Source organism: Mycteria americana, chromosome 8 (assembly GCF_035582795.1).
Source record: "Mycteria americana isolate JAX WOST 10 ecotype Jacksonville Zoo and Gardens chromosome 8, USCA_MyAme_1.0, whole genome shotgun sequence".
Lineage (NCBI taxonomy): Eukaryota > Metazoa > Chordata > Aves > Ciconiiformes > Ciconiidae > Mycteria > Mycteria americana.
The window spans coordinates 24,678,716-24,697,974 of record NC_134372.1 but is presented as its reverse complement, the minus strand read 5'-3'; positions in this window follow the sequence as shown (position 1 = coordinate 24,697,974).

The following is a 19,259-nucleotide window of genomic DNA, read 5'->3' as shown; positions in this document are numbered from 1 at the left end:
GGGCACAATCGCTGGACGTTTCGAATTTGGCAACCGGGCTCTGCGAGAGAGAAATACACAGTGTTGTCCCTTTACCAACGAAAGCTTTTGTAGAAAGCGAATGTCTGTCTATCAGCGAATGCAGTTCCAAGCGGCAGTGAAAACCAGCTACAGATTTCCGTGCTGGCAGCTTTCCTGTGGGCGCAATCGCTGGACGTTTCGAATTTGGCAACCGGGCTCTGCGAGAGAGAAATACACAGACTTACCCCTTTACCAACGAAAGCTTTTGTAGAAAGCGAATGTCTGTCTATCAGCGAATGCAGTTCCAAGAGACAGTGAAAACCAGCTACAGCTTTCCGTGCTGGCAGCTTTCCTGTGGGCGCAATCGCTGGACGTTTCGAATTTGGCAACCGGGCTCTGCGAGAGAGAAATACACAGTGTTGTCCCTTTACGAACGAAAGCTTTTGTAGAAAACGAATGTCTGTTTATCAGCGAATGCAGTTCCAAGGGGCAGTGAAAACCAGCTACAGCTTTCCGTGCTGGCAGCTTTCCTGTGGGCACAATCGCTGGACGTTTCGAATTTGGCAACCGGGCTCTGCGAGAGAGAAATACACAGTGTTGTCCCTTTACGAACGAAAGCTTTTGTAGAAAACGAATGTCTGTCTATCAGCGAATGCAGTTCCAAGGGGCAGTGAAAACCAGCTACAGCTTTCCGTGCTGGCAGCTTTCCTGTGGGCGCAATCGCTGGACGTTTCGAATTTGGCAACCGGGCACTGCGAGAGAGAAATACACAGACTTGCCCCTTTACCAACGAAAGCTTTTGTAGAAAGCGAATGTCTGTCTCTCAGCGAATGCAGTTCCAAGGGGCAGTGAAAACCAGCTACAGCTTTCCATGCTGGCAGCTTTCCTGTGGGCGCAATCGCTGTGTATTTCTCTCTCGCAGAGCCCGGCAACACTGTGTATTTCTCTCTCGCAGAGCCCGGTTGCCAAATTCGAAACGTCCAGCGATTGCGCCCACAGGAAAGCTGCCAGCACGGAAAGCTGTAGCTGGTTTTCACTGCCCCTTGGAACTGCATTCGCTGATAGACAGACATTCGCTTTCTACAAAAGCTTTCGTTGCTACAGGGGCAAAACTGTGTATTTCTCTCTCGCAGAGCCCGGTTGCCAAATTCGAAACGTCCAGCGATTGCGCCCACAGGAAAGCTGCCAGCACGGAAAGCTGTAGCTGGTTTTCACTGCCCCTTGGAACTGCATTCGCTGATAGACAGACATTCGCTTTCTACAAAAGCTTTCGTTGCTACAGGGGCAACACTGTGTATTTCTCTCTCGCAGAGCCCGGTTGCCAAATTCCAAACGTCCAGCGATTGCGCCCACAGGAAAGCTGCCAGCACGGAAAGCTGTAGCTGGTTTTCACTGTCTCTTGGAACTACATTCGCTGCTAGACAGACATTCGCTTTCTGCAAAACCTTGCCTTCGTAAAGGGGCAACACTGTGTATTTCTCTCTCGCAGAGCCCGGTTGCCAAATTCGAAACGTCCAGCGATTGCGCCCACAGGAAAGCTGCCAGCACGGAAAGCTGTAGCTGGTTTTCACTGTCTCTTGGAACTACATTCGCTGCTAGACAGACATTCGCTTTCTGCAAAACCTTGCCTTCGTAAAGGGGCAACACTGTGTATTTCTCTCTCGCAGAGCCCGGTTGGCAAATTCGAAACGTCCAGCGATTGCGCCCACAGGAAAGCTGCCAGTACGGAAAGCTCTACAAGCTTTACAAAGCTTTACGAAGGCAAGGTTTTGCAGAAAGCGAATGTCTGTCTATCAGCGAATGCAGTTCCAAGGGGCAGTGAAAACCAGCTACAGCTTTCCGTGCTGGCAGCTTTCCTGTGGGCGCAATCGCTGGACGTTTCGAATTTGGCAGCCGGGCTCTGCGAGAGAGAAATACACAGTGTTACCTCTTTACGAAGGCAAGGTTTTGCAGAAAGCAAATGTCTGTCTAGCAGCGAATGTAGTTCCAAGAGACAGTGAAAACCAGCTACAGCTTTCCGTGCTGGCAGCTTTCCTGTGGGCGCAATCGCTGGACGTTTCGAATTTGGCAACCGGGCTCTGCGAGAGAGAAATAGACAGTGTTACCTCTTTACGAAGGCAAGGTTTTGCAGAAAGCGAATGTCTATCTAGCAGCGAATGTAGTTCCAAGAGACAGTGAAAACAAGCTACAGCTTTCCGTGCTGGCAGCTTTCCTGTGGGTGCAATCGCTGGACGTTTCGAATTTGGCAACCGGGCTCTGCGAGAGAGAAATACACAGTGTTGCCCCTGTACCAACGAAAGCTTTTGTAGAAAGCGAATGTCTGTCTATCAGCAAATGCAGTTCCAAGGGGCAGTGAAAACCAGCTACAGCTTTCCGTGCTGGCAGCTTTCCTGTGGGCGCAATCGCTGGACGTTTCGTTTTTGGCAACCGGGCTCTGCGAGAGAGAAATACACAGTGTTGCCCCTGTACCAACGAAAGCTTTTGTAGAAAGCGAATGTCTGTCTATCAGCGAATGCAGTTCCAAGGGGCAGTGAAAACGAGCTACAGCTTTCCGTGCTGGCAGCTTTCCTGTGGGCGCAATCGCTGGACGTTTCGAATTTGGCAACCGGGCTCTGCGAGAGAGAAATACACAGTGTTGCCCCTGTAGCAACGAAAGCTTTTGTAGAAAGCGAATGTCTGTCTATCAGCGAATGCAGTTCCAAGGGGCAGTGAAAACCAGCTACAGCTTTCCGTGCTGGCAGCTTTCCTGTGGGCGCAATCGCTGGACGTTTCGAATTTGGCAACCGGGCTCTGCGAGAGAGAAATACACAGTGTTGCCCCTTTACCAACGAAAGCTTTTGTAGAAAGCGAATGTCTGTCTATCAGTGAATGCAGTTCCAAGGGGCAGTGAAAACCAGCTACAGCTTTCCGTGCTGGCAGCTTTCCTGTGGGCGCAATCGCTGGACGTTTCGAAATTGGCAACCGGGCTCTGCGAGAGAGAAATACACAGTGTTGCCCCTTTACCAACAAAAGCTTTTGTAGAAAGCGAATGTCTGTCTATCAGCGAATGCAGTTCCAAGGGGCAGTGAAAACCAGCTACAGCTTTCCGTGCTGGCAGCTTTCCTGTGGGCGCAATCGCTGGACGTTTCGAATTTGGCAACCGGGCTCTGCGAGAGAGAAATACACAGTGTTGCCCCTGTAGCAATGAAAGCGTTTGTAGAAAGCGAATGTTTGTCTATCAGCAAATGCAGTTCCAAGGGGCAGTGAAAACCAGCTACAGCTTTCCGTGCTGGCAGCTTTCCTGTGGGCGCAATCGCTGGACGTTTCGAATTTGGCAACCGGGCTCTGCGAGAGAGAAATACACAGTGTTGCCCCTTTACCAACGAAAGCTTTTGTAGAAAGCGAATGTCTGTCTATCAGCGAATGCAGTTCCAAGGGGCAGTGAAAACCAGCTACAGCTTTCCGTGCTGGCAGCTTTCCTGTGGGCGCAATCGCTGGACGTTTCGAATTTGGCAACCGGGCTCTGCGAGAGAGAAATACACAGTCTTGCCCCTGTACCAACAAAAGATTTTGTAGAAAGCGAATGTCTGTCTATCAGCGAATGCAGTTCCAAGGGGCAGTGAAAACCAGCTAGAGCTTTCCGTCCTGGCAGCTTTCCTGTGGGCGCAATCGCTGGACGTTTCGAATTTGGCAACCGGGCTCTGCGAGAGAGAAATACACAGTGTTGCCCCTTTACCAACGAAAGCTTTTGTAGAAAGCGAATGTCTGTCTATCAGCGAATGCAGTTCCAAGGGGCAGTGAAAACCAGCTACAGCTTTCCGTGCTGGCAGCTTTCCTGTGGGCGCAATCGCTGGACGTTTCGAATTTGGCAACCGGGCTCTGCGAGAGAGAAATACACAGTGTTGCCCCTTTACCAACGAAAGCTTTTGTAGAAAGCGAATGTCTGTCTATCAGCGAATGCAGTTCCAAGGGGCAGTGAAAACCAGCTACAGCTTTCCGTGCTGGCAGCTTTCCTGTGGGCACAATCGCTGGACGTTTCGAATTTGGCAACCGGGCTCTGCGAGAGAGAAATACACAGTGTTGTCCCTTTACCAACGAAAGCTTTTGTAGAAAGCGAATGTCTGTCTATCAGTGAATGCAGTTCCAAGGGGCAGTGAAAACCAGCTACAGCTTTCCGTGCTGGCAGCTTTCCTGTGGGCGCAATCGCTGGACGTTTCGAATTTGGCAACCGGGCTCTGCGAGAGAGAAATACACAGTGGTGCCCCTTTACGAAGGCAAGGTTTTGCAGAAAGCGAATGTCTGTCTAGCAGCGAATGTAGTTCCAAGAGACAGTGAAAACCAGCTACAGCTTTCCGTGCTGGCAGCTTTCCTGTGGGCGCAATCGCTGGACGTCTCGAATTTGGCAACCGGGCTCTGCGAGAGAGAAATACACAGTGTTGTCCCTTTACCAACAAAAGCTTTTGTAGAAAGCGAATGTCTGTCTATCAGCGAATGCAGTTCCAAGGGGCAGTGAAAACCAGCTACAGCTTTCCGTGCTGGCAGCTTTCCTGTGGGCGCAATCGCTGGACGTTTCGAATTTGTCAGCCGGGCTCTGCGAGAGAGAAATACACAGTGTTGCCCCGCTACCAACGAAAGCTTTTGTAGAAAGCGAATGTCTGTCTATCAGCGAATGCAGTTCCAAGGGGCAGTGAAAACCAGCTACAGCTTTCCGTGCTGGCAGCTTTCCTGTGGGCGCAATCGCTGGACGTCTCGAATTTGGCAACCGGGCTCTGCGAGAGAGAAATACACAGTCTTGCCCCTTTACCAACAAAAGATTTTGTAGAAAGCGAATGTCTGTCTATCAGCGAATGCAGTTCCAAGGGGCAGTGAAAACCAGCTACAGCTTTCCGTGCTGGCAGCTTTCCTGTGGGCGCAATCGCTGGACGTTTCGAATTTGGCAACCGGGCTCTGCGAGAGAGAAATACACAGTGTTGCCCCTTTACCAACGAAAGCTTTTGTAGAAAGCGAATGTCTGTCTATCAGCAAATGCAGTTCCAAGAGACAGTGAAAACCAGCTACAGCTTTCTGTGCTGGCAGCTTTCCTGTGGGCGCAATCGCTGGACGTTTCGAATTTGGCAGCCAGGCTCTGCGAGAGAGAAATACACAGTGTTACCTCTTTACGAAGGCAAGGTTTTGCAGAAAGCAAATGTCTGTCTAGCAGCGAATGTAGTTCCAAGAGACAGTGAAAACCAGCTAGAGCTTTCCGTACTGGCAGCTTTCCTGTGGGCGCAATCGCTGGACGTTTCGAATTTGGCAACCGGGCTCTGCGAGAGAGAAATACACAGTGTTGCCCCTTTACGAAGGCAAGGTTTTGCAGAAAGCGAATGTCTGTCTATCAGCGAATGCAGTTCCAAGGGGCAGTGAAAACCAGCTACAGCTTTCCGTGCTGGCAGCTTTCCTGTGGGCGCAATCGCTGGACGTTTCGAATTTGGCAACCGGGCTCTGCGAGAGAGAAATACACAGTGTTGCCCCTTTAACAACGAAAGATTTTGTAGAAAGCGAATGTCTGTCTATCAGCAAATGCAGTTCCAAGAGACAGTGAAAACCAGCTACAGCTTTCTGTGCTGGCAGCTTTCCTGTGGGCGCAATCGCTGGACGTTTCGAATTTGGCAGCCAGGCTCTGCGAGAGAGAAATACACAGTGTTACCTCTTTACGAAGGCAAGGTTTTGCAGAAAGCAAATGTCTGTCTAGCAGCGAATGTAGTTCCAAGAGACAGTGAAAACCAGCTAGAGCTTTCCGTACTGGCAGCTTTCCTGTGGGCGCAATCGCTGGACGTTTCGAATTTGGCAACCGGGCTCTGCGAGAGAGAAATACACAGTGTTGCCCCTTTACGAAGGCAAGGTTTTGCAGAAAGCGAATGTCTGTCTATCAGCGAATGCAGTTCCAAGGGGCAGTGAAAACCAGCTACAGCTTTCCGTGCTGGCAGCTTTCCTGTGGGCGCAATCGCTGGACGTTTCGAATTTGGCAGCCGGGCTCTGCGAGAGAGAAATAGACAGTGTTATCTCTTTACGAAGGCAAGGTTTTGCAGAAAGCGAATGTCTGTCTAGCAGCGAATGTAGTTCCAAGAGACAGTGAAAACCAGCTACAGCTTTCCGTGCTGGCAGCTTTCCTGTGGGCGCAATCACTGGACGTTTCGAATTTGGCAACCGGGCTCTGCGAGAGAGAAATACACAGTCTTGCCCCTGTACCAACAAAAGATTTTGTAGAAAGCGAATGTCTGTCTATCAGCGAATGCAGTTCCAAGGGGCAGTGAAAACCAGCTAGAGCTTTCCGTGCTGGCAGCTTTCCTGTGGGCGCAATCGCTGGACGTTTCGAATTTGGCAACCGGGCTCTGCGAGAGAGAAATACACAGTGTTGCCCCTTTACCAACGAAAGCTTTTGTAGAAAGCGAATGTCTGTCTATCAGCGAATGCAGTTCCAAGGGGCAGTGAAAACCAGCTACAGCTTTCTGTGCTGGCAGCTTTCCTGTGGGCGCAATCGCTGGACGTTTCGAATTTGGCAACCGGGCTCTGCGAGAGAGAAATACACAGTGTTGCCCCTTTACCAACAAAAGATTTTGTAGAAAGCGAATGTCTGTCTATCAGCGAATGTAGTTCCAAGAGACAGTGAAAACCAGCTACAGCTTTCCGTGCTGGCAGCTTTCCTGTGGGCACAATCGCTGGACGTTTCGAATTTGGCAACCGGGCTCTGCGAGAGAGAAATACACAGTGTTGCCCCTTTACCAACGAAAGCTTTTGTAGAAAGCGAATGTCTGTCTATCAGCGAATGCAGTTCCAAGGGGCAGTGAAAACCAGCTACAGCTTTCCGTGCTGGCAGCTTTCCTGTGGGCACAATCGCTGGACGTTTCGAATTTGGCAACCGGGCTCTGCGAGAGAGAAATACACAGTGTTGTCCCTTTACCAACGAAAGCTTTTGTAGAAAGCGAATGTCTGTCTATCAGTGAATGCAGTTCCAAGGGGCAGTGAAAACCAGCTACAGCTTTCTGTGCTGGCAGCTTTCCTGTGGGCGCAATCGCTGGACGTTTCGAATTTGCCAACCGGGCTCTGCGAGAGAGAAATACACAGTGTTGCCCCTTTACGAAGGCAAGGTTTTGCAGAAAGCGAATGTCTGTCTAGCAGCGAATGTAGTTCCAAGAGACAGTGAAAACCAGCTACAGCTTTCCGTGCTGGCAGCTTTCCTGTGGGCGCAATCGCTGGACGTTTCGAATTTGGCAGCCGGGCTCTGCGAGAGAGAAATAGACAGTGTTATCTCTTTACGAAGGCAAGGTTTTGCAGAAAGCGAATGTCTGTCTAGCAGCGAATGTAGTTCCAAGAGACAGTGAAAACCAGCTACAGCTTTCCGTGCTGGCAGCTTTCCTGTGGGCGCAATCACTGGACGTTTCGAATTTGGCAGCCGGGCTCTGCGAGAGAGAAATACACAGTCTTGCCCCTGTACCAACAAAAGATTTTGTAGAAAGCGAATGTCTGTCTATCAGCGAATGCAGTTCCAAGGGGCAGTGAAAACCAGCTAGAGCTTTCCGTGCTGGCAGCTTTCCTGTGGGCGCAATCGCTGGACGTTTCGAATTTGGCAACCGGGCTCTGCGAGAGAGAAATACACAGTGTTGTCCCTTTACCAACGAAAGCTTTTGTAGAAAGCGAATGTCTGTCTATCAGTGAATGCAGTTCCAAGGGGCAGTGAAAACCAGCTACAGCTTTCCGTGCTGGCAGCTTTCCTGTGGGCGCAATCGCTGGACGTTTTGAATTTGGCAACCGGGCTCTGCGAGAGAGAAATACACAGTGTTGCCCCTTTACGAAGGCAAGGTTTTGCAGAAAGCGAATGTCTGTCTAGCAGCGAATGTAGTTCCAAGAGACAGTGAAAACCAGCTACAGCTTTCCGTGCTGGCAGCTTTCCTGTGGGCGCAATCGCTGGACGTCTCGAATTTGGCAACCGGGCTCTGCGAGAGAGAAATACACAGTGTTGTCCCTTTACCAACAAAAGCTTTTGTAGAAAGCGAATGTCTGTCTATCAGCGAATGCAGATCCAAGGGGCAGTGAAAACCAGCTACAGCTTTCCGTGCTGGCAGCTTTCCTGTGGGCGCAATCGCTGGACGTTTCGAATTTGTCAGCCGGGCTCTGCGAGAGAGAAATACACAGTGTTGCCCCTGTACCAACGAAAGCTTTTGTAGAAAGCGAATGTCTGTCTAGCAGCGAATGTAGTTCCAAGAGACAGTGAAAACCAGCTACAGCTTTCCGTGCTGGCAGCTTTCCTGTGGGCGCAATCGCTGGACGTCTCGAATTTGGCAACCGGGCTCTGCGAGAGAGAAATACACAGTGTTGTCCCTTTACCAACAAAAGCTTTTGTAGAAAGCGAATGTCTGTCTATCAGCGAATGCAGTTCCAAGGGGCAGTGAAAACCAGCTACAGCTTTCCGTGCTGGCAGCTTTCCTGTGGGCGCAATCGCTGGACGTTTCGAATTTGTCAGCCGGGCTCTGCGAGAGAGAAATACACAGTGTTGCCCCTGTACCAACGAAAGCTTTTGTAGAAAGCGAATGTCTGTCTATCAGCGAATGCAGTTCCAAGGGGCAGTGAAAACCAGCTACAGCTTTCCGTGCTGGCAGCTTTCCTGTGGGCGCAATCGCTGGACGTCTCGAATTTGGCAACCGGGCTCTGCGAGAGAGAAATACACAGTCTTGCCCCTTTACCAACAAAAGATTTTGTAGAAAGCGAATGTCTGTCTATCAGCGAATGCAGTTCCAAGGGGCAGTGAAAACCAGCTACAGCTTTCCGTGCTGGCAGCTTTCCTGTGGGCGCAATCGCTGGACGTTTCGAATTTGGCAACCGGGCTCTGCGAGAGAGAAATACACAGTGTTGCCCCTTTACCAACGAAAGCTTTTGTAGAAAGCGAATGTCTGTCTATCAGCAAATGCAGTTCCAAGAGACAGTGAAAACCAGCTACAGCTTTCTGTGCTGGCAGCTTTCCTGTGGGCGCAATCGCTGGACGTTTCGAATTTGGCAGCCAGGCTCTGCGAGAGAGAAATACACAGTGTTACCTCTTTACGAAGGCAAGGTTTTGCAGAAAGCAAATGTCTGTCTAGCAGCGAATGTAGTTCCAAGAGACAGTGAAAACCAGCTAGAGCTTTCCGTACTGGCAGCTTTCCTGTGGGCGCAATCGCTGGACGTTTCGAATTTGGCAACCGGGCTCTGCGAGAGAGAAATACACAGTGTTGCCCCTTTACGAAGGCAAGGTTTTGCAGAAAGCGAATGTCTGTCTATCAGCGAATGCAGTTCCAAGGGGCAGTGAAAACCAGCTACAGCTTTCCGTGCTGGCAGCTTTCCTGTGGGCGCAATCGCTGGACGTTTCGAATTTGGCAACCGGGCTCTGCGAGAGAGAAATAGACAGTGTTATCTCTTTACGAAGGCAAGGTTTTGCAGAAAGCGAATGTCTGTCTAGCAGCGAATGTAGTTCCAAGAGACAGTGAAAACCAGCTACAGCTTTCCGTGCTGGCAGCTTTCCTGTGGGCGCAATCACTGGACGTTTCGAATTTGGCAACCGGGCTCTGCGAGAGAGAAATACACAGTCTTGCCCCTTTACCAACAAAAGATTTTGTAGAAAGCGAATGTCTGTCTATCAGCGAATGCAGTTCCAAGGGGCAGTGAAAACCAGCTAGAGCTTTCCGTGCTGGCAGCTTTCCTGTGGGCGCAATCGCTGGACGTTTCGAATTTGGCAACCGGGCTCTGCGAGAGAGAAATACACAGTGTTGTCCCTTTACCAACGAAAGCTTTTGTAGAAAGCGAATGTCTGTCTAGCAGCGAATGTAGTTCCAAGAGACAGTGAAAACCAGCTACAGCTTTCCGTGCTGGCAGCTTTCCTGTGGGCGCAATCGCTGGACGTCTCGAATTTGGCAACCGGGCTCTGCGAGAGAGAAATACACAGTGTTGTCCCTTTACCAACAAAAGCTTTTGTAGAAAGCGAATGTCTGTCTATCAGCGAATGCAGTTCCAAGGGGCAGTGAAAACCAGCTACAGCTTTCCGTGCTGGCAGCTTTCCTGTGGGCGCAATCGCTGGACGTTTCGAATTTGTCAGCCGGGCTCTGCGAGAGAGAAATACACAGTGTTGCCCCGCTACCAACGAAAGCTTTTGTAGAAAGCGAATGTCTGTCTATCAGCGAATGCAGTTCCAAGGGGCAGTGAAAACCAGCTACAGCTTTCCGTGCTGGCAGCTTTCCTGTGGGCGCAATCGCTGGACGTCTCGAATTTGGCAACCGGGCTCTGCGAGAGAGAAATACACAGTCTTGCCCCTTTACCAACAAAAGATTTTGTAGAAAGCGAATGTCTGTCTATCAGCGAATGCAGTTCCAAGGGGCAGTGAAAACCAGCTACAGCTTTCCGTGCTGGCAGCTTTCCTGTGGGCGCAATCGCTGGACGTTTCGAATTTGGCAACCGGGCTCTGCGAGAGAGAAATACACAGTGTTGCCCCTTTACCAACGAAAGCTTTTGTAGAAAGCGAATGTCTGTCTATCAGCAAATGCAGTTCCAAGAGACAGTGAAAACCAGCTACAGCTTTCTGTGCTGGCAGCTTTCCTGTGGGCGCAATCGCTGGACGTTTCGAATTTGGCAGCCAGGCTCTGCGAGAGAGAAATACACAGTGTTACCTCTTTACGAAGGCAAGGTTTTGCAGAAAGCAAATGTCTGTCTAGCAGCGAATGTAGTTCCAAGAGACAGTGAAAACCAGCTAGAGCTTTCCGTACTGGCAGCTTTCCTGTGGGCGCAATCGCTGGACGTTTCGAATTTGGCAACCGGGCTCTGCGAGAGAGAAATACACAGTGTTGCCCCTTTACGAAGGCAAGGTTTTGCAGAAAGCGAATGTCTGTCTATCAGCGAATGCAGTTCCAAGGGGCAGTGAAAACCAGCTACAGCTTTCCGTGCTGGCAGCTTTCCTGTGGGCGCAATCGCTGGACGTTTCGAATTTGGCAACCGGGCTCTGCGAGAGAGAAATACACAGTGTTGCCCCTTTAACAACGAAAGATTTTGTAGAAAGCGAATGTCTGTCTATCAGCAAATGCAGTTCCAAGAGACAGTGAAAACCAGCTACAGCTTTCTGTGCTGGCAGCTTTCCTGTGGGCGCAATCGCTGGACGTTTCGAATTTGGCAGCCAGGCTCTGCGAGAGAGAAATACACAGTGTTACCTCTTTACGAAGGCAAGGTTTTGCAGAAAGCAAATGTCTGTCTAGCAGCGAATGTAGTTCCAAGAGACAGTGAAAACCAGCTAGAGCTTTCCGTACTGGCAGCTTTCCTGTGGGCGCAATCGCTGGACGTTTCGAATTTGGCAACCGGGCTCTGCGAGAGAGAAATACACAGTGTTGCCCCTTTACGAAGGCAAGGTTTTGCAGAAAGCGAATGTCTGTCTATCAGCGAATGCAGTTCCAAGGGGCAGTGAAAACCAGCTACAGCTTTCCGTGCTGGCAGCTTTCCTGTGGGCGCAATCGCTGGACGTTTCGAATTTGGCAGCCGGGCTCTGCGAGAGAGAAATAGACAGTGTTATCTCTTTACGAAGGCAAGGTTTTGCAGAAAGCGAATGTCTGTCTAGCAGCGAATGTAGTTCCAAGAGACAGTGAAAACCAGCTACAGCTTTCCGTGCTGGCAGCTTTCCTGTGGGCGCAATCACTGGACGTTTCGAATTTGGCAACCGGGCTCTGCGAGAGAGAAATACACAGTCTTGCCCCTGTACCAACAAAAGATTTTGTAGAAAGCGAATGTCTGTCTATCAGCGAATGCAGTTCCAAGGGGCAGTGAAAACCAGCTAGAGCTTTCCGTGCTGGCAGCTTTCCTGTGGGCGCAATCGCTGGACGTTTCGAATTTGGCAACCGGGCTCTGCGAGAGAGAAATACACAGTGTTGCCCCTTTACCAACGAAAGCTTTTGTAGAAAGCGAATGTCTGTCTATCAGCGAATGCAGTTCCAAGGGGCAGTGAAAACCAGCTACAGCTTTCTGTGCTGGCAGCTTTCCTGTGGGCGCAATCGCTGGACGTTTCGAATTTGGCAACCGGGCTCTGCGAGAGAGAAATACACAGTGTTGCCCCTTTACCAACAAAAGATTTTGTAGAAAGCGAATGTCTGTCTATCAGCGAATGTAGTTCCAAGAGACAGTGAAAACCAGCTACAGCTTTCCGTGCTGGCAGCTTTCCTGTGGGCGCAATCGCTGGACGTTTCGAATTTGGCAACCGGGCTCTGCGAGAGAGAAATACACAGTGTTGCCCCTTTACCAACGAAAGCTTTTGTAGAAAGCGAATGTCTGTCTATCAGCGAATGCAGTTCCAAGGGGCAGTGAAAACCAGCTACAGCTTTCCGTGCTGGCAGCTTTCCTGTGGGCACAATCGCTGGACGTTTCGAATTTGGCAACCGGGCTCTGCGAGAGAGAAATACACAGTGTTGCCCCTTTACCAACGAAAGCTTTTGTAGAAAGCGAATGTCTGTCTATCAGTGAATGCAGTTCCAAGGGGCAGTGAAAACCAGCTACAGCTTTCTGTGCTGGCAGCTTTCCTGTGGGCGCAATCGCTGGACGTTTCGAATTTGCCAACCGGGCTCTGCGAGAGAGAAATACACAGTGTTGCCCCTTTACGAAGGCAAGGTTTTGCAGAAAGCGAATGTCTGTCTAGCAGCGAATGTAGTTCCAAGAGACAGTGAAAACCAGCTACAGCTTTCCGTGCTGGCAGCTTTCCTGTGGGCGCAATCGCTGGACGTTTCGAATTTGGCAGCCGGGCTCTGCGAGAGAGAAATAGACAGTGTTATCTCTTTACGAAGGCAAGGTTTTGCAGAAAGCGAATGTCTGTCTAGCAGCGAATGTAGTTCCAAGAGACAGTGAAAACCAGCTACAGCTTTCCGTGCTGGCAGCTTTCCTGTGGGCGCAATCACTGGACGTTTCGAATTTGGCAGCCGGGCTCTGCGAGAGAGAAATACACAGTCTTGCCCCTGTACCAACAAAAGATTTTGTAGAAAGCGAATGTCTGTCTATCAGCGAATGCAGTTCCAAGGGGCAGTGAAAACCAGCTAGAGCTTTCCGTGCTGGCAGCTTTCCTGTGGGCGCAATCGCTGGACGTTTCGAATTTGGCAACCGGGCTCTGCGAGAGAGAAATACACAGTGTTGCCCCTTTACCAACGAAAGCTTTTGTAGAAAGCGAATGTCTGTCTATCAGCGAATGCAGTTCCAAGGGGCAGTGAAAACCAGCTACAGCTTTCCGTGCTGGCAGCTTTCCTGTGGGCGCAATCGCTGGACGTTTCGAATTTGGCAACCGGGCTCTGCGAGAGAGAAATACACAGTGTTGCCCCTTTAACAACGAAAGATTTTGTAGAAAGCGAATGTCTGTCTATCAGCGAATGTAGTTCCAAGAGACAGTGAAAACCAGCTACAGCTTTCCGTGCTGGCAGCTTTCCTGTGGGCGCAATCGCTGGACGTTTCGAATTTGGCAACCGGGCTCTGCGAGAGAGAAATACACAGTGTTGCCCCTTTACCAACGAAAGCTTTTGTAGAAAGCGAATGTCTGTCTATCAGCGAATGCAGTTCCAAGGGGCAGTGAAAACCAGCTACAGCTTTCCGTGCTGGCAGCTTTCCTGTGGGCACAATCGCTGGACGTTTCGAATTTGGCAACCGGGCTCTGCGAGAGAGAAATACACAGTGTTGTCCCTTTACCAACGAAAGCTTTTGTAGAAAGCGAATGTCTGTCTATCAGTGAATGCAGTTCCAAGGGGCAGTGAAAACCAGCTACAGCTTTCCGTGCTGGCAGCTTTCCTGTGGGCGCAATCGCTGGACGTTTCGAATTTGCCAACCGGGCTCTGCGAGAGAGAAATACACAGTGTTGCCCCTTTACGAAGGCAAGGTTTTGCAGAAAGCGAATGTCTGTCTAGCAGCGAATGTAGTTCCAAGAGACAGTGAAAACCAGCTACAGCTTTCCGTGCTGGCAGCTTTCCTGTGGGCGCAATCGCTGGACGTCTCGAATTTGGCAACCGGGCTCTGCGAGAGAGAAATACACAGTGTTGTCCCTTTACCAACAAAAGCTTTTGTAGAAAGCGAATGTCTGTCTATCAGCGAATGCAGATCCAAGGGGCAGTGAAAACCAGCTACAGCTTTCCGTGCTGGCAGCTTTCCTGTGGGCGCAATCGCTGGACGTTTCGAATTTGTCAGCCGGGCTCTGCGAGAGAGAAATACACAGTGTTGCCCCTGTACCAACGAAAGCTTTTGTAGAAAGCGAATGTCTGTCTAGCAGCGAATGTAGTTCCAAGAGACAGTGAAAACCAGCTACAGCTTTCCGAACTGGCAGCTTTCCTGTGGGCGCAATCGCTGGACGTCTCGAATTTGGCAACCGGGCTCTGCGAGAGAGAAATACACAGTGTTGTCCCTTTACCAACAAAAGCTTTTGTAGAAAGCGAATGTCTGTCTATCAGCGAATGCAGTTCCAAGGGGCAGTGAAAACCAGCTACAGCTTTCCGTGCTGGCAGCTTTCCTGTGGGCGCAATCGCTGGACGTTTCGAATTTGTCAGCCGGGCTCTGCGAGAGAGAAATACACAGTGTTGCCCCTGTACCAACGAAAGCTTTTGTAGAAAGCGAATGTCTGTCTATCAGCGAATGCAGTTCCAAGGGGCAGTGAAAACCAGCTACAGCTTTCCGTGCTGGCAGCTTTCCTGTGGGCGCAATCGCTGGACGTCTCGAATTTGGCAGCCAGGCTCTGCGAGAGAGAAATACACAGTGTTACCTCTTTACGAAGGCAAGGTTTTGCAGAAAGCAAATGTCTGTCTAGCAGCGAATGTAGTTCCAAGAGACAGTGAAAACCAGCTAGAGCTTTCCGTACTGGCAGCTTTCCTGTGGGCGCAATCGCTGGACGTTTCGAATTTGGCAACCGGGCTCTGCGAGAGAGAAATACACAGTGTTGCCCCTTTACGAAGGCAAGGTTTTGCAGAAAGCGAATGTCTGTCTATCAGCGAATGCAGTTCCAAGGGGCAGTGAAAACCAGCTACAGCTTTCCGTGCTGGCAGCTTTCCTGTGGGCGCAATCGCTGGACGTTTCGAATTTGGCAGCCGGGCTCTGCGAGAGAGAAATAGACAGTGTTATCTCTTTACGAAGGCAAGGTTTTGCAGAAAGCGAATGTCTGTCTAGCAGCGAATGTAGTTCCAAGAGACAGTGAAAACCAGCTACAGCTTTCCGTGCTGGCAGCTTTCCTGTGGGCGCAATCACTGGACGTTTCGAATTTGGCAACCGGGCTCTGCGAGAGAGAAATACACAGTCTTGCCCCTGTACCAACAAAAGATTTTGTAGAAAGCGAATGTCTGTCTATCAGCGAATGCAGTTCCAAGGGGCAGTGAAAACCAGCTAGAGCTTTCCGTGCTGGCAGCTTTCCTGTGGGCGCAATCGCTGGACGTTTCGAATTTGGCAACCGGGCTCTGCGAGAGAGAAATACACAGTGTTGCCCCTTTACCAACGAAAGCTTTTGTAGAAAGCGAATGTCTGTCTATCAGCGAATGCAGTTCCAAGGGGCAGTGAAAACCAGCTACAGCTTTCCGTGCTGGCAGCTTTCCTGTGGGCGCAATCGCTGGACGTTTCGAATTTGGCAACCGGGCTCTGCGAGAGAGAAATACACAGTGTTGCCCCTTTACCAACAAAAGATTTTGTAGAAAGCGAATGTCTGTCTATCAGCGAATGTAGTTCCAAGAGACAGTGAAAACCAGCTACAGCTTTCCGTGCTGGCAGCTTTCCTGTGGGCGCAATCGCTGGACGTTTCGAATTTGGCAACCGGGCTCTGCGAGAGAGAAATACACAGTGTTGCCCCTTTACCAACGAAAGCTTTTGTAGAAAGCGAATGTCTGTCTATCAGCGAATGCAGTTCCAAGGGGCAGTGAAAACCAGCTACAGCTTTCCGTGCTGGCAGCTTTCCTGTGGGCACAATCGCTGGACGTTTCGAATTTGGCAACCGGGCTCTGCGAGAGAGAAATACACAGTGTTGTCCCTTTACCAACGAAAGCTTTTGTAGAAAGCGAATGTCTGTCTATCAGTGAATGCAGTTCCAAGGGGCAGTGAAAACCAGCTACAGCTTTCCGTGCTGGCAGCTTTCCTGTGGGCGCAATCGCTGGACGTCTCGAATTTGGCAACCGGGCTCTGCGAGAGAGAAATACACAGTGTTGTCCCTTTACCAACAAAAGCTTTTGTAGAAAGCGAATGTCTGTCTATCAGCGAATGCAGATCCAAGGGGCAGTGAAAACCAGCTACAGCTTTCCGTGCTGGCAGCTTTCCTGTGGGCGCAATCGCTGGACGTTTCGAATTTGTCAGCCGGGCTCTGCGAGAGAGAAATACACAGTGTTGCCCCTGTACCAACGAAAGCTTTTGTAGAAAGCGAATGTCTGTCTAGCAGCGAATGTAGTTCCAAGAGACAGTGAAAACCAGCTACAGCTTTCCGTGCTGGCAGCTTTCCTGTGGGCGCAATCACTGGACGTTTCGAATTTGGCAACCGGGCTCTGCGAGAGAGAAATACACAGTCTTGCCCCTGTACCAACAAAAGATTTTGTAGAAAGCGAATGTCTGTCTATCAGCGAATGCAGTTCCAAGGGGCAGTGAAAACCAGCTACAGCTTTCCGTGCTGGCAGCTTTCCTGTGGGCGCAATCGCTGGACGTTTCGAATTTGGCAACCGGGCTCTGCGAGAGAGAAATACACAGTGTTGCCCCTTTACCAACGAAAGCTTTTGTAGAAAGCGAATGTCTGTCTATCAGCGAATGCAGTTCCAAGGGGCAGTGAAAACCAGCTACAGCTTTCTGTGCTGGCAGCTTTCCTGTGGGCGCAATCGCTGGACGTTTCGAATTTGGCAACCGGGCTCTGCGAGAGAGAAATACACAGTGTTGCCCCTTTAACAACGAAAGATTTTGTAGAAAGCGAATGTCTGTCTATCAGCGAATGTAGTTCCAAGAGACAGTGAAAACCAGCTACAGCTTTCCGTGCTGGCAGCTTTCCTGTGGGCGCAATCGCTGGACGTTTCGAATTTGGCAACCGGGCTCTGCGAGAGAGAAATACACAGTGTTGCCCCTTTACCAACGAAAGCTTTTGTAGAAAGCGAATGTCTGTCTATCAGCGAATGCAGTTCCAAGGGGCAGTGAAAACCAGCTACAGCTTTCCGTGCTGGCAGCTTTCCTGTGGGCACAATCGCTGGACGTTTCAAATTTGGCAACCGGGCTCTGCGAGAGAGAAATACACAGTGTTGTCCCTTTACCAACGAAAGCTTTTGTAGAAAGCGAATGTCTGTCTATCAGTGAATGCAGTTCCAAGGGGCAGTGAAAACCAGCTACAGCTTTCCGTGCTGGCAGCTTTCCTGTGGGCGCAATCGCTGGACGTTTTGAATTTGCCAACCGGGCTCTGCGAGAGAGAAATACACAGTGTTGCCCCTTTACGAAGGCAAGGTTTTGCAGAAAGCGAATGTCTGTCTAGCAGCGAATGTAGTTCCAAGAGACAGTGAAAACCAGCTACAGCTTTCCGTGCTGGCAGCTTTCCTGTGGGCGCAATCGCTGGACGTCTCGAATTTGGCAACCGGGCTCTGCGAGAGAGAAATACACAGTGTTGTCCCTTTACCAACAAAAGCTTTTGTAGAAAGCGAATGTCTGTCTATCAGCGAATGCAGATCCAAGGGGCAGTGAAAACCAGCTACAGCTTTCCGTGCTGGCAGCTTTCCTGTGGGCGCAATCGCTGGACGTTTCGAATTTGTCAGCCGGGCTCTGCGAGAGAGAAATACACAGTGTTGCCCCTGTACCAACGAAAGCTTTTGTAGAAAGCGAATGTCTGTCTAGCAGCGAATGTAGTTCCAAGAGACAGTGAAAACCAGCTACAGCTTTCCGAACTGGCAGCTTTCCTGTGGGCGCAATCGCTGGACGTCTCGAATTTGGCAACCGGGCTCTGCGAGAGAGAAATACACAGTGTTGTCCCTTTACCAACAAAAGCTTTTGTAGAAAGCGAATGTCTGTCTATCAGCGAATGCAGTTCCAAGGGGCAGTGAAAACCAGCTACAGCTTTCCGTGCTGGCAGCTTTCCTGTGGGCGCAATCGCTGGACGTTTCGAATTTGTCAGCCGGGCTCTGCGAGAGAGAAATACACAGTGTTGCCCCTGTACCAACGAAAGCTTTTGTAGAAAGCGAATGTCTGTCTATCAGCGAATGCAGTTCCAAGGGGCAGTGAAAACCAGCTACAGCTTTCCGTGCTGGCAGCTTTCCTGTGGGCGCAATCGCTGGACGTCTCGAATTTGGCAACCGGGCTCTGCGAGAGAGAAATACACAGTCTTGCCCCTTTACCAACAAAAGATTTTGTAGAAAGCGAATGTCTGTCTATCAGCGAATGCAGTTCCAAGGGGCAGTGAAAACCAGCTACAGCTTTCCGTGCTGGCAGCTTTCCTGTGGGCGCAATCGCTGGACGTTTCGAATTTGGCAACCGGGCTCTGCGAGAGAGAAATACACAGTGTTGCCCCTTTACCAACGAAAGCTTTTGTAGAAAGCGAATGTCTGTCTATCAGCAAATGCAGTTCCAAGAGACAGTGAAAACCAGCTACAGCTTTCTGTGCTGGCAGCTTTCCTGTGGGCGCAATCGCTGGACGTTTCGAATTTGGCAGCCAGGCTCTGCGAGAGAGAAATACACAGTGTTACCTCTTTACGAAGGCAAGGTTTTGCAGAAAGCAAATGTCTGTCTAGCAGCGAATGTAGTTCCAAGAGACAGTGAAAACCAGCTAGAGCTTTCCGTACTGGCAGCTTTCCTGTGGGCGCAATCGCTGGACGTTTCGAATTTGGCAACCGGGCTCTGCGAGAGAGAAATACACAGTGTTGCCCCTTTACGAAGGCAAGGTTTTGCAGAAAGCGAATGTCTGTCTATCAGCGAATGCAGTTCCAAGGGGCAGTGAAAACCAGCTACAGCTTTCCGTGCTGGCAGCTTTCCTGTGGGCGCAATCGCTGGACGTTTCGAATTTGGCAGCCGGGCTCTGCGAGAGAGAAATAGACAGTGTTATCTCTTTACGAAGGCAAGGTTTTGCAGAAAGCGAATGTCTGTCTAGCAGCGAATGTAGTTCCAAGAGACAGTGAAAACCAGCTACAGCTTTCCGTGCTGGCAGCTTTCCTGTGGGCGCAATCACTGGACGTTTCGAATTTGGCAACCGGGCTCTGCGAGAGAGAAATACACAGTCTTGCCCCTGTACCAACAAAAGATTTTGTAGAAAGCGAATGTCTGTCTATCAGCGAATGCAGTTCCAAGGG